This window comes from Lucilia sericata, unplaced genomic scaffold (genome assembly GCF_015586225.1).
Source record: "Lucilia sericata isolate MDLA Ls3-8-SP2 unplaced genomic scaffold, ASM1558622v1 Contig001224F_arrow, whole genome shotgun sequence".
Classification (NCBI taxonomy): Eukaryota; Metazoa; Arthropoda; class Insecta; order Diptera; family Calliphoridae; genus Lucilia; species Lucilia sericata.
In genome coordinates, this window is record NW_023995184.1 from 100,001 (window position 1) to 114,306 (window position 14,306).

General features: G+C 30.4%; 1 protein-coding gene across 5 annotated transcripts in view; it reads right to left on the minus strand.

Moving 5' to 3' along the window:
- LOC119610542 (transcription intermediary factor 1-beta) overlaps positions 1-14,306 on the minus strand; it is a 46,143-nt gene that overhangs the window by 14,024 nt on the left and 17,813 nt on the right. The gene's annotated exons all lie outside the window — the stretch shown is intronic.

The following is a 14,306-nucleotide window of genomic DNA, read 5'->3' on the forward strand; positions in this document are numbered from 1 at the left end:
TATCTATCTATCTATCTATCTATCTATCTATCTATCTATCTATCGATCTATCTATCTATCTATCTATCTATCTATCTATCTATCTATCTATCTATCTATCTATCTATCTATCTATCTATCTATCTATCTATCTATCTATCTATCTATCGATCTATAAATCTATCTATCTATCTATCTATCTATCTATCTATCTATCTATCTATCTATCTATCTATCTATCTATCTATCTATCTATCTATCTATCTATCTATCTATCGATCTATAAATCTATCTATCTATCTATCTTCTATCTATCTATCTATCTATCTATCTATCTATCTATCTATCTATCTATCTATCTATCTATCTATCTATCTATCTATCTATCTATCTATCTATCTATCTATCTATCTATCTATCTATCTATCTATCTATCTATCTATCTATCTATCTATCTATCTATCTATCTATCTATCTATCTATCTACCTATCTATCTATCTATCTATCTACTATCTATCTATCTATCTATCTACCTATCTATCTATCTATCTATCTATCTATCTACTATCTATCTATCTATCTATCTATCTATCTATCTATCTCTATCTATCTATCTATCTATCTATCTATCTATCTATCTATCTATCTATCTATCTATCTATCTATCTATCTATCTATCTATCTATCTATCTATCTATCTATTCTATCTATCTATCTATCTATCTATCTATCTATCTATCTATCTATCTATCTATCTATCTATCTATCTATCTATATCTATCTATCTATCTATCTATCTATCTATCTATCTATCTATCTATCTATCTATCTATCTATCTATCTATCTATCTATCTATCTATCTATCTATCTATCTATCTATCTATCTATCTATCTATCTATCTATCTATCTATCTATCTATCTATCTATCTATCTATTTATCTATCTATCTATCTATCTATCTATCTATCTATCTATCTATCTATCTATCTATCTATCTATCTATCTATCTATCTATCTATCTATCTATATCTATCTATCTATCTATCTATCTATCTATCTATCTATCTATCTCTCTATCTATCTATCTATCTATCTATCTATCTATCTATCTATCTATCTATCTATCTATCTATCTATCTATCTATCTATCTATCTATCTATCTATCTATCTATCTATCTATCTATCTATCTATCTATCTATCTATCTATCTATCTATCTATCTATCTATCTAAATCTATCTATCTATCTATCTATCTATCTATATCTATCTATCTTATCTATCTATCTATCTATCTATCTATCTATCTATCTATCTATCTATCTATCTATCTATCTATCTATCTATCTATCTATCTATCTATCTATCTACTATCTATCTATCTAGCTATCTATCTATCTATCTAGCTATCTATCTATCTATCGATCTATCTATCTATCTATCTATCTATCTATCTATCTATCTATCTATCTATCTATATCTAGCTATAGTCTAGTCTACTCTAGTCTTTAGTCTAGTCTATAGTCTAGTCTATAGGGCTAGTCTATAGTCTAGTCTATAGTCTAGCAGTCTAGTCTATAGTCTACAGTCTAGTCATAGTCTAGTCTAGTCTAGTCTATAGTCTAGTCTATAGTCTAGTCTATAGTCTAGTCTATAGTCTAGTCTATAGTCTAGTCTATAGTCTAGTCTATAGTCTAGTCTATAGTCTAGTCTATAGTCTAGTCTATAGTCTAGTCTATAGTCTAGTCTATAGTCTAGTCTATAGTCTAGTCTATAGTCTAGTCTATAGTCTAGTCTATAGTCTAGTCTATAGTCTAGTCTATAGTCTAGTCTATAGTCTAGTCTATAGTCTAGTCTATAGTCTAGTCTATAGTCTAGTCTATAGTCTAGTCTATAGTCTAGTCTATAGTCTAGTCTATAGTCTAGTCTATAGTCTAGTCTATAGTCTAGTCTATAGTCTAGTCTATAGTCTAGTCTATAGTCTAGTCTATAGTCTAGTCTATAGTCTAGTCTATAGTCTAGTCTATAGTCCTAGTCCTATAGTCTAGTCTATAGTCTAGTCTATAGTCTAGTCTATAGTCTAGTCTATAGTCTAGTCTATAGTCTAGTCTATAGTCTAGTCTATAGTCTAGTCTATAGTCTAGTCTATAGTCTAGTCTATAGTCTAGTCTATAGTCTAGTCTATAGTCTAGTCTATAGTCTAGTCTATAGTCTAGTCTATAGTCTAGTCTATAGTCTAGTCTATAGTCTAGTCTATAGTCTAGTCTATAGTATAGTCTATAGTCTAGTCTATAGTCTAGTCTAGTCTATAGTCTAGTCTATAGTCTAGTCTATAGTCTAGTCTATAGTCTAGTCTATAGTCTAGTCTATAGTCTAGTCTATAGTCTAGTCTATAGTCTAGTCTATAGTCTAGTCTATAGTCTAGTCTATAGTCTAGTCTATAGTCTAGTCTATAGTCTAGTCTATAGTCTAGTCTATAGTCTAGTCTATAGTCTAGTCTATAGTCTAGTCTATAGTCTAGTCTATAGTCTAGTCTATAGTCTAGTCTATAGTCTAGTCTATAGTCTAGTCTATAGTCTAGTCTATAGTCTAGTCTATAGTCTAGTCTATAGTCTAGTCTATAGTCTAGTCTATAGTCTAGTCTATAGTCTAGTCTATAGTCTAGTCTATAGTCTATAGTCTAGTCTATAGTCTAGTCTATAGTCTAGTCTATAGTCTAGTCTATAGTCTAGTCTATAGTCTAGTCTATAGTCTAGTCTATAGTCTATAGTCTAGTCTATAGTCTAGTCTATAGTCTAGTCTATAGTCTAGTCTATAGTCTAGTCTATAGTCTAGTCTATAGTCTAGTCTATAGTCTAGTATATAGTCTAGTCTATAGTCTAGTCTATAGTCTAGTCTATAGTCTAGTCTATAGTCTAGTCTTTTCTTTTCAACTATAGAATCCTACTAGTTTATAGTCTAATTTAGTACTTTCAAACCTAAAAAGTACAATTTTTAGTATAAGTAAATCTATATATATAAAATTCTAACGTTACTGACTGACTGACTGACTGACTGATTCACTGACTGATTCATCATCGCACAGCCTAAACGGTTGAAGCTAAAGAGCTGAAATTTGGACAGGAGGTTGGTCTCCCGCCAAATAGATCCACTAAGACGGGATTTTTGGAAATTCGAATGTTTAGGGGGTAAAAAAGGGTAAAAACGGGTAAATTCGGTAACCTTATATCTCCTAAACTAGAAAAGATACAAAAACAGTTTAAAGCTTATCGCCGTTCATTTAAAAAATAAACGGACAGGTGTCTGGTATTTTTTTTAAATTCGGCCCCTTTAGGGAATAAACGGGTAAAAACTGTATTTTGGTACTTTTTTCGCACCCCATGTATCTTTTAAACCAGTGCACATTCAAAAAATATTTTTGACTCCTTCATAACTTAACGAAAAAATAAAAATATGAATTTAGTACTTTTTGGATATTCGGACGTTTAAGGGGTTAAAATTGTACCTATTTTTGGTACTTTTTTCATAAAACATTGTTTTTGGTTTATTAACTTATACATATGAATACATAATAACGGGCTACCACTACGATGTTGCAACTTTTTGGAATAGAATTTTTATTTCGTTAATGGGGAGGAAAAAAGTACCAAAAGGGGTAAAAACGGGAAATTTGATTTTATTCAACCACAATGATCCAATTTAGATAAAATTTTTAAATTTAGAAACACTAAATATCCTAATGGTTTGTTATTTGGAACCCCGGTATCAAGTGATATTTTTTGGTACTTTTCATTCTCCAACTGGTCCTTTTTGAGTTTTCTATGATATTGAAATAGAAACATGAAATTAATAATAAAGGGACTTTTCGCTACTTTTTCGTTCTACACAGGTACTTTTTTGAGTGTTCTTTAAAATTAAACCTAGAAACATGAAATTAAGCATGTAGAGCTCGGAGTAAATGAGAATCTATAAAATGGGACTTTTTGGTACTTTTTCGTCCTTCGACTGGTACTTTTTGAGTTTTCTATAAAATTTAACCTAGAAACATGAAATTAAGCATGTAGAGCCCGGAGTAAATGAGAATCTATAAAAGGGGACTTTTTGGTACTTTTTCGTCCTTCGACTGGTACTTTTTGAGTTTTCTATAAAATTTAACCTAGAAACATAAAATTAAGCATGTAGAGCCCTTAGTAAATGAGAATCTATAAAAGGGGACTATTTGGTACTTTTTCGTTTTTCGACTGGTACTTTTTGAGTTTTCTATAAAATTTAACCTGGAAACATGAAATTAAGCATGTAGAGCCCTTAGTAAATGAGAATCTATAAAAGGGGACTTTTTGGTACTTTTTCGTCTTTCGACTGATACTTTTTGAGTTTTCTATAAAATTTAACCTAGAAACATAAAATTAAGCATGTAGAGCCCGGAGTAAATGAGAATCTATAAAAGGGGACTTTTTGGAACTTTTTCGTCTTTCGACTGGTACTTTTTGAGTTTTCTATGAAATTTAACCTAGAAACATGAATTTAAGCATGTAGAGCCCAGAGTAAATGAGAATCTATAATAGGGGACTTTTTGGTACTTTTTCGTCCTTCGACTGGTACTTTTTGAGTTTTCTATAAAATTTAACCTAGAAACATGAAATTAAGCATGTAGAGCCCAGAGTAAATGAGAATCTATAATAGGGGACTTTTTGGTAATTTTTCGTCCTTCGACTGGTACTTTTTGAGTTTTCTATAAAATTTAACCTAGAAACATGAAATTAAGCATGTAGAGCCCAGAGTAAATGAGAATCTATAATAGGGGACTTTTTGGTAATTTTTCGTCCTTCGACTGGTACTTTTTGAGTTTTCTATAAAATTTAACCTAGAAACATGAAATTAAGCATGTAGAGCCCTTAGTAAATGAGAATTTATAAAAGGGGACTTTTTGGTACTTTTTCGTCCTTCGACTGGTACTTTTTGAGTTTTCAATAAAATTAAACCTAGAAACATGAAATTAAGCATGTAGAGCCCGGAGTAAATGAGAATCTATAAAAGGGGACTTTTTGGTACTTTTTCGTCCTTCGACTGGTACTTTTTGAGTTTTCTATAAAATTTAACCTAGAAACATGAAATTAAGCATGCGGAGGCCTTAGTTAATGAGAATCTATAAAAGGGGACTTCTTGGTACTTTTTCGTCCTTCGACTGGTACTTTTTGAGTTTTTTATAAAAATTAACCTAGAAACATAAAATTAAGCATGTAGAGCCCTTATTAAATGAGAATCTATAAAAGGGGACTATTTGGTACTTTTTCGTCTTTCGACTGGTACTTTTTGAGTTTTCTATAAAATTTAACCTAGAAACATGAAATTAAGCATGTAGAGCCCTTAGTAAATGAGAATCTATAAAAGGGGACTTTTTAGTACTTTTTCGTCTTTCGACTGGTACTTTTTGAATTTTCTATAATATTGATCATAGAAGCATGAAATTAAGCATGTAGAGCCTGGAGTAAATGAGAATCTATAAAAGGGGACTTTTTGGTACTTTTTCGTCCTTCGACTGGTACTTTTTGAGTTTTCTATTAAATTGAACCTAGAAACATGAAAATAAGCATTTAGAGCCCGTAGTAAATGAGAATCTATAAAAGGGGACTTTTTGGTACTTTTTCGTTCTTCAAAAGGTACTTTATGAATTTTCTATAATATTGAACCTAGAAACATGAAATTAAGCAAGTACAGCCAAGATTAAGTGATAACCTATAAAAGGGGACTTTTCGGCACTTTTTCGTTCTTCAAAAGGTACTTTTTGAATTTTCTATAATATTGAACCTAGAAACATTAAATTAAGTACGTAGAGCCCGGAGTAAGTGAGAACATATAAAAGAGGACTTTTTGGTAATTTTTCGTTCTTCAAAAGGTACTTTTTGTGTTTTTTATAACATGAAATTAACCATGTGGAGCCCGGAGTTAATGAGAATCTATAAAAGGGGACCCTTCGGTAATTTTTCGTTCTTCAACTGGTATTTTTTTAATTTTCTATAATATTGAACTTAGGAACATGAAATTAAATAAAAGAGGTCTTTTGTTACTTTTTCGAACTTCATTGGTACTTTTTGAGTTTTCTAAAATATTGAATATATAAACATAAATTTAAATAGGGGACTTTTTGATATTGCAGATATATACATTTACAATAATATTTATTTTATTCCATTACGATGAGGGTAGCGAAGCACACTGGGTATAGCTAGTTCCATATAAAAATTTAAAATCATTAATGGAATCCTACAAGAAATTAATTTTTCCTCTCTTTGGCAACACTGCTTTAAAATCAAAACATACATTAACACCTTAGCCAACCGTTCGATGTTTTTATACTCGAAATGTTTTCTGAGATCTCTGACAAAGATTTTTCTATTGTACGGTGGCAGAACATTTGGTTTGTAACGCTTCATGCGTGAACAACTTTTCTTGATTGTGGTTTTGTCTTGAATGAACTCTATACAGTGAGAAGTATTGGTTTGTATGCATTTGGTTTTATTTATATTAAAAAAAAGTAAAGAAGCAAATTATACAAATCATGGATGTGAAGTTAAATTTCGAAATTTATTATCCGAGACAAAAACCATCAACATTAACAGAATTATGTTTAAATGCTAACAGAGCACTGTTAGGGTGTTTAGGATAAGGTGGGAGCATTCAAAATGGAATTTTGGACACATTCAAACACCAAATGGACCACTAGCGACGACAGCGGTAGCCAACCTCCTACACTCCAAAAATTAAAGTCACATATTAAATTTCTTTAAAATTATCCAATTGTTTAATCTTAAAAATCTAAAAAAGTTTACGGATGCAAATTTTCAAATCCAGGGGACCTGGAGAAGATGGGCGTATGGAACTTCATGGAAATTTTTAACAACCAATCTATCTATGATATTTAGTGAATAAAATCTTTCAAAGATGGAGATTTCATATCAAATTTTCAAAATTTTGAAAATTTCAAGTTCTTGGGAAGAAAAATCTGAAATCCAGGAGACCTGGAGAAGATGGGCGAATGGAACTTCATGGAAATTATTAATAACCAATCTATCTATGATATTTGGTGGATAAAATCTTTCAAAGATGGAGATTTGATAGGAAATTTTAAAATTTTGAAAATTTTAATTTCTTGGGAAGAAAAATCTGAAATCCAGGAGACCTGGAGAAGATGGGCGGATGAAACTTCATGGAAATTTTTAATAACCAATCTATCTATGATATTCGGTGGATAAAATCTTTCAAAGATGGAGATTTGATAGGAAATTTTAAAATTTTGAAAATTTTAATTTCTTGGGAAGAAAAATCTGAAATCCAGGAGACCTGGAGAAGATGGGCGGATGGAACTTCATGGAAATTATTAATAACCAATCTATCTATGATATTTGGTGGATAAAATCTTTCAAAGATGGAGATTTGATAGGAAATTTTAAAATTTTGAAAATTTTAATTTCTTGGGAAGAAAAATCTGAAATCCAGGAGACCTGGAGAAGATGGGCGGATGGAACTTCATGGAAATTTTTAATAACCAATCTATCTATGATATTTGGTGGATAAAATCTTTCAAAGATGGAGATTTCATATCAAATTTTCAAAATTTTGAAAATTTCAATTTCTTGGGAAGAAAAATCTGAAATCCAGGAGACCTGGAGAAGATGGGCGAATGGAACTTCATGGAAATTTTTAACAACCAATCTATCTATGATATTTAGTTAATAAAATCTTTCAAAGATGGAGATTTGATAGAAAATTTTCAAATTTTTGAAAATTTCAATTTCTTGGGAAGAAAAATCTGAAATCCAGGAGACCTGGAGAAGATGGGCGGATGAAACTTCATGGAAATTTTTAATAACCAATCTATCTATGATATTTGGTGGATAAAATCTTTCAAAGATGGAGATTTGATAGGAAATTTTAAAATTTTGAAAATTTTAATTTCTTGGGAAGAAAAATCTGAAATCCAGGAGACCTGGAGAAGATGGGCGGATGGAACTTCATGGAAATTATTAATAACCAATCTATCTATGATATTTGGTGGATAAAATCTTTCAAAGATGGAGATTTGATAGGAAATTTTAAAATTTTGAAAATTTTAATTTCTTGGGAAGAAAAATCTGAAATCCAGGAGACCTGGAGAAGATGGGCGGATGGAACTTCATGGAAATTTTTAATAACCAATCTATCTATGATATTTGGTGGATAAAATCTTTCAAAGATGGAGATTTGATAGGAAATTTTAAAATTTTGGAAATTTTAATTTCTTGGGAAGAAAAATCTGAAATCCAGGAGACCTGGAGAAGATGGGCGGATGGAACTTCATGGAAATTTTTAATAACCAATCTATCTATGATATTTGGTGGATAAAATCTTTCAAAGATGGAGATTTGATAGGAAATTTTAAAATTTTGAAAATTTTAATTTCTTGGGAAGAAAAATCTGAAATCCAGGAGACCTGGAGAAGATGGGCGGATGGAACTTCATGGAAATTATTAATAACCAATCTATCTATGATATTTGGTGGATAAAATCTTTCAAAGATGGAGATTTCATATCAAATTTTCAAAATTTTGAAAATTTCAATTTCTTGGGAAGAAAAATCTGAAATCCAGGAGACCTGGAGAAGATGGGCGGATGGAACTTCATAGAAATTTTTAATAACCAATCTATCTATGATATTTGGTGGATAAAATCTTTCAAAGATGGAGATTTGATAGGAAATTTTAAAATTTTGAAAATTTTAATTTCTTGGGAAGAAAAATCTGAAATCCAGGAGACCTGGAGAAGATGGGCGGATGGAACTTCATGGAAATTATTAATAACCAATCTATCTATGATATTTGGTGGATAAAATCTTTCAAAGATGGAGATTTGATAGGAAATTTTAAAATTTTGAAAATTTTAATTTCTTGGGAAGAAAAATCTGAAATCCAGGAGACCTGGAGAAGATGGGCGGATGGAACTTCATGGAAATTATTAATAACCAATCTATCTATGATATTTGGTGGATAAAATCTTTCAAAGATGGAGATTTCATATCAAATTTTCAAAATTTTGAAAATTTCAATTTCTTGGGAAGAAAAATCTGAAATCCAGGAGACCTGGAGAAGATGGGCGGATGGAACTTCATAGAAATTTTTAATAACCAATCTATCTATGATATTTGGTGGATAAAATCTTTCAAAGATGGAGATTTGATAGGAAATTTTAAAATTTTGAAAATTTTAATTTCTTGGGAAGAAAAATCTGAAATCCAGGAGACCTGGAGAAGATGGGCGGATGGAACTTCATGGAAATTATTAATAACCAATCTATCTATGATATTTGGTGGATAAAATCTTTCAAAGATGGAGATTTGATAGGAAATTTTAAAATTTTGAAAATTTTAATTTCTTGGGAAGAAAAATCTGAAATCCAGGAGACCTGGAGAAGATGGGCGGATGGAACTTCATGGAAATTATTAATAACCAATCTATCTATGATATTTGGTGGATAAAATCTTTCAAAGATGGAGATTTCATATCAAATTTTCAAAATTTTGAAAATTTCAATTTCTTGGGAAGAAAAATCTGAAATCCAGGAGACCTGGAGAAGATGGGCGGATGGAACTTCATAGAAATTTTTAATAACCAATCTATCTATGATATTTGGTGGATAAAATCTTTCAAAGATGGAGATTTGATAGGAAATTTTAAAATTTTGAAAATTTTAATTTCTTGGGAAGAAAAATCTGAAATCCAGGAGACCTGGAGAAGATGGGCGGATGGAACTTCATGGAAATTATTAATAACCAATCTATCTATGATATTTGGTGGATAAAATCTTTCAAAGATGGAGATTTGATAGGAAATTTTAAAATTTTGAAAATTTTAATTTCTTGGGAAGAAAAATCTGAAATCCAGGAGACCTGGAGAAGATGGGCGGATGGAACTTCATGGAAATTATTAATAACCAATCTATCTATGATATTTGGTGGATAAAATCTTTCAAAGATGGAGATTTCATATCAAATTTTCAAAATTTTGAAAATTTCAATTTCTTGGGAAGAAAAATCTGAAATCCAGGAGACCTGGAGAAGATGGGCGGATGGAACTTCATGGAAATTTTTAATAACCAATCTATCTATGATATTTGGTGGATAAAATCTTTCAAAGATGGAGATTTGATAGGAAATTTTAAAATTTTGAAAATTTTAATTTCTTGGGAAGAAAAATCTGAAATCCAGGAGACCTGGAGAAGATGGGCGGATGGAACTTCATGGAAATTTTTAATAACCAATCTATCTATGATATTTGGTGGATAAAATCTTTCAAAGATGGAGATTTGATAGGAAATTTTAAAATTTTGAAAATTTTAATTTCTTGGGAAGAAAAATCTGAAATCCAGGAGACCTGGAGAAGATGGGCGGATGGAACTTCATGGAAATTTTTAATAACCAATCTATCTATGATATTTGGTGGATAAAATCTTTCAAAGATGGAGATTTCATATCAAATTTTCAAAATTTTGAAAATTTCAATTTCTTGGGAAGAAAAATCTGAAATCCAGGAGACCTGGAGAAGATGGGCGAATGGAACATCATGGAAATTTTTAACAACCAATCTATCTATGATATTTAGTTAATAAAATCTTTCAAAGATGGAGATTTGATAGAAAATTTTCAAATTTTTGAAAATTTCAATTTCTTGGGAAGAAAAATCTGAAATCCAAGAGACCTGGAGAAGATGGGCGGATAGAACTTCATGGAAATTATTAATAACCAATCTATCTATGATATTTGGTGGATAAAATCTTTCAAAGATGGAGATTTCATATCAAATTTTCAAAATTTTGAAAATTTCAATTTCTTGGGAAGAAAAATCTGAAATCCAGGAGACCTGGAGAAGATGGGCGGATGAAACTTCATGGAAATTTTTAATAACCAATCTATCTATGATATTTGGTGGATAAAATCTTTCAAAGATGGAGATTTGATAGGAAATTTTAAAATTTTGAAAATTTTAATTTCTTGGGAAGAAAAATCTGAAATCCAGGAGACCTGGAGAAGATGGGCGGATGGAACTTCATGGAAATTTTTAATAACCAATCTATCTATGATATTTGGTGGATAAAATCTTTCAAAGATGGAGATTTGATAGGAAATTTTAAAATTTTGAAAATTTTAATTTCTTGGGAAGAAAAATCTGAAATCCAGGAGACCTGGAGAAGATGGGCGGATGGAACTTCATGGAAATTATTAATAACCAATCTATCTATGATATTTGGTGGATAAAATCTTTCAAAGATGGATAGATCAAATTTTCAAAATTTTGAAAATTTGATATGAAATCTCCATCTTTGAAAGATTTTATCCACCAAATATCATAGATAGATTGGTTATTAATAATTTCCATGAAGTTCCATCCGCCCATCTTCTCCAGGTCTCCTGGATTTCAGATTTTTCTTCCCAAGAAATTAAAATTTTCAAAATTTTAAAATTTCCTATCAAATCTCCATCTTTGAAAGATTTTATCCACCAAATATCATAGATAGATTGGTTATTAAAAATTTCTATGAAGTTCCATCCGCCCATCTTCTCCAGGTCTCCTGGATTTCAGATTTTTCTTCCCAAGAAATTGAAATTTTCAAAATTTTGAAAATTTGATATGAAATCTCCATCTTTGAAAGATTTTATCCACCAAATATCATAGATAGATTGGTTATTAAAAATTTCCATGAAGTTTCATCCGCCCATCTTCTCCAGGTCTCCTGGATTTCAGATTTTTCTTCCCAAGAAATTGAAATTTTCAAAAATTTGAAAATTTTCTATCAAATCTCCATCTTTGAAAGATTTTATTAACTAAATATCATAGATAGATTGGTTGTTAAAAATTTCCATGAAGTTCCATTCGCCCATCTTCTCCAGGTCTCCTGGATTTCAGATTTTTCTTCCCAAGAAATTGAAATTTTCAAAATTTTGAAAATTTGATATGAAATCTCCATCTTTGAAAGATTTTATCCACCAAATATCATAGATAGATTGGTTATTAAAAATTTCCATGAAGTTCCATCCGCCCATCTTCTCCAGGTCTCCTGGATTTCAGATTTTTCTTCCCAAGAAATTAAAATTTTCAAAATTTTAAAATTTCCTATCAAATCTCCATCTTTGAAAGATTTTATCCACCAAATATCATAGATAGATTGGTTATTAAAAATTTCCATGAAGTTTCATCCGCCCATCTTCTCCAGGTCTCCTGGATTTCAGATTTTTCTTCCCAAGAAATTGAAATTTTCAAAAATTTGAAAATTTTCTATCAAATCTCCATCTTTGAAAGATTTTATTAACTAAATATCATAGATAGATTGGTTGTTAAAAATTTCCATGAAGTTCCATTCGCCCATCTTCTCCAGGTCTCCTGGATTTCAGATTTTTCTTCCCAAGAAATTGAAATTTTCAAAATTTTGAAAATTTGATATGAAATCTCCATCTTTGAAAGATTTTATCCACCAAATATCATAGATAGATTGGTTATTAAAAATTTCCATGAAGTTCCATCCGCCCATCTTCTCCAGGTCTCCTGGATTTCAGATTTTTCTTCCCAAGAAATTAAAATTTTCAAAATTTTAAAATTTCCTATCAAATCTCCATCTTTGAAAGATTTTATCCACCAAATATCATAGATAGATTGGTTATTAATAATTTCCATGAAGTTCCATCCGCCCATCTTCTCCAGGTCTCCTGGATTTCAGATTTTTCTTCCCAAGAAATTGAAATTTTCAAAAATTTGAAAATTTTCTATCAAATCTCCATCTTTGAAAGAATTTATCCACTAAATATCATAGATAGATTGGTTATTAAAAATTTCCATGAAGTTCCATCCGCCCATCTTCTCCAGGTCTCCTGGATTTCAGATTTTTCTTCCCAAGAAATTAAAATTTTCAAAATTTTAAAATTTCCTATCAAATCTCCATCTTTGAAAGATTTTATCCACCAAATATCATAGATAGATTAGTTATTAATAATTTCCATGAAGTTCCATCCGCCCATCTTCTCCAGGTCTCCTGGATTTCAGATTTTTCTTCCCAAGAAATTAAAATTTTCAAAATTTTAAAATTTCCTATCAAATCTCCATCTTTGAAAGATTTTATCCACCGAATATCATAGATAGATTGGTTATTAAAAATTTCCATGAAGTTTCATCCGCCCATCTTCTCCAGGTCTCCTGGATTTCAGATTTTTCTTCCCAAGAAATTGAAATTTTCAAAAATTTGAAAATTTTCTATCAAATCTCCATCTTTGAAAGAATTTATCCACTAAATATCATAGATAGATTGGTTATTAAAAATTTCCATGAAGTTCCATCCGCCCATCTTCTCCAGGTCTCCTGGATTTCAGATTTTTCTTCCCAAGAAATTAAAATTTTCAAAATTTTAAAATTTCCTATCAAATCTCCATCTTTGAAAGATTTTATCCACCAAATATCATAGATAGATTGGTTATTAAAAATTTCCATGAAGTTTCATCCGCCCATCTTCTCCAGGTCTCCTGGATTTCAGATTTTTCTTCCCAAGAAATTGAAATTTTCAAAAATTTGAAAATTTTCTATCAAATCTCCATCTTTGAAAGATTTTATTAACTAAATATCATAGATAGATTGGTTGTTAAAAATTTCCATGAAGTTCCATTCGCCCATCTTCTCCAGGTCTCCTGGATTTCAGATTTTTCTTCCCAAGAAATTAAAATTTTCAAAATTTTAAAATTTCCTATCAAATCTCCATCTTTGAAAGATTTTATCCACCAAATATCATAGATAGATTGGTTATTAATAATTTCCATGAAGTTCCATCCGCCCATCTTCTCCAGGTCTCCTGGATTTCAGATTTTTCTTCCCAAGAAATTAAAATTTTCAAAATTTTAAAATTTCCTATCAAATCTCCATCTTTGAAAGATTTTATCCACCGAATATCATAGATAGATTGGTTATTAAAAATTTCCATGAAGTTTCATCCGCCCATCTTCTCCAGGTCTCCTGGATTTCAGATTTTTCTTCCCAAGAAATTGAAATTTTCAAAAATTTGAAAATTTTCTATCAAATCTCCATCTTTGAAAGAATTTATCCACTAAATATCATAGATAGATTGGTTATTAAAAATTTCCATGAAGTTCCATCCGCCCATCTTCTCCAGGTCTCCTGGATTTCAGATTTTTCTTCCCAAGAAATTAAAATTTTCAAAATTTTAAAATTTCCTATCAAATCTCCATCTTTGAAAGATTTTATCCACCAAATATCATAGATAGATTGGTTATTAAAAATTTCCATGAAGTTTCAT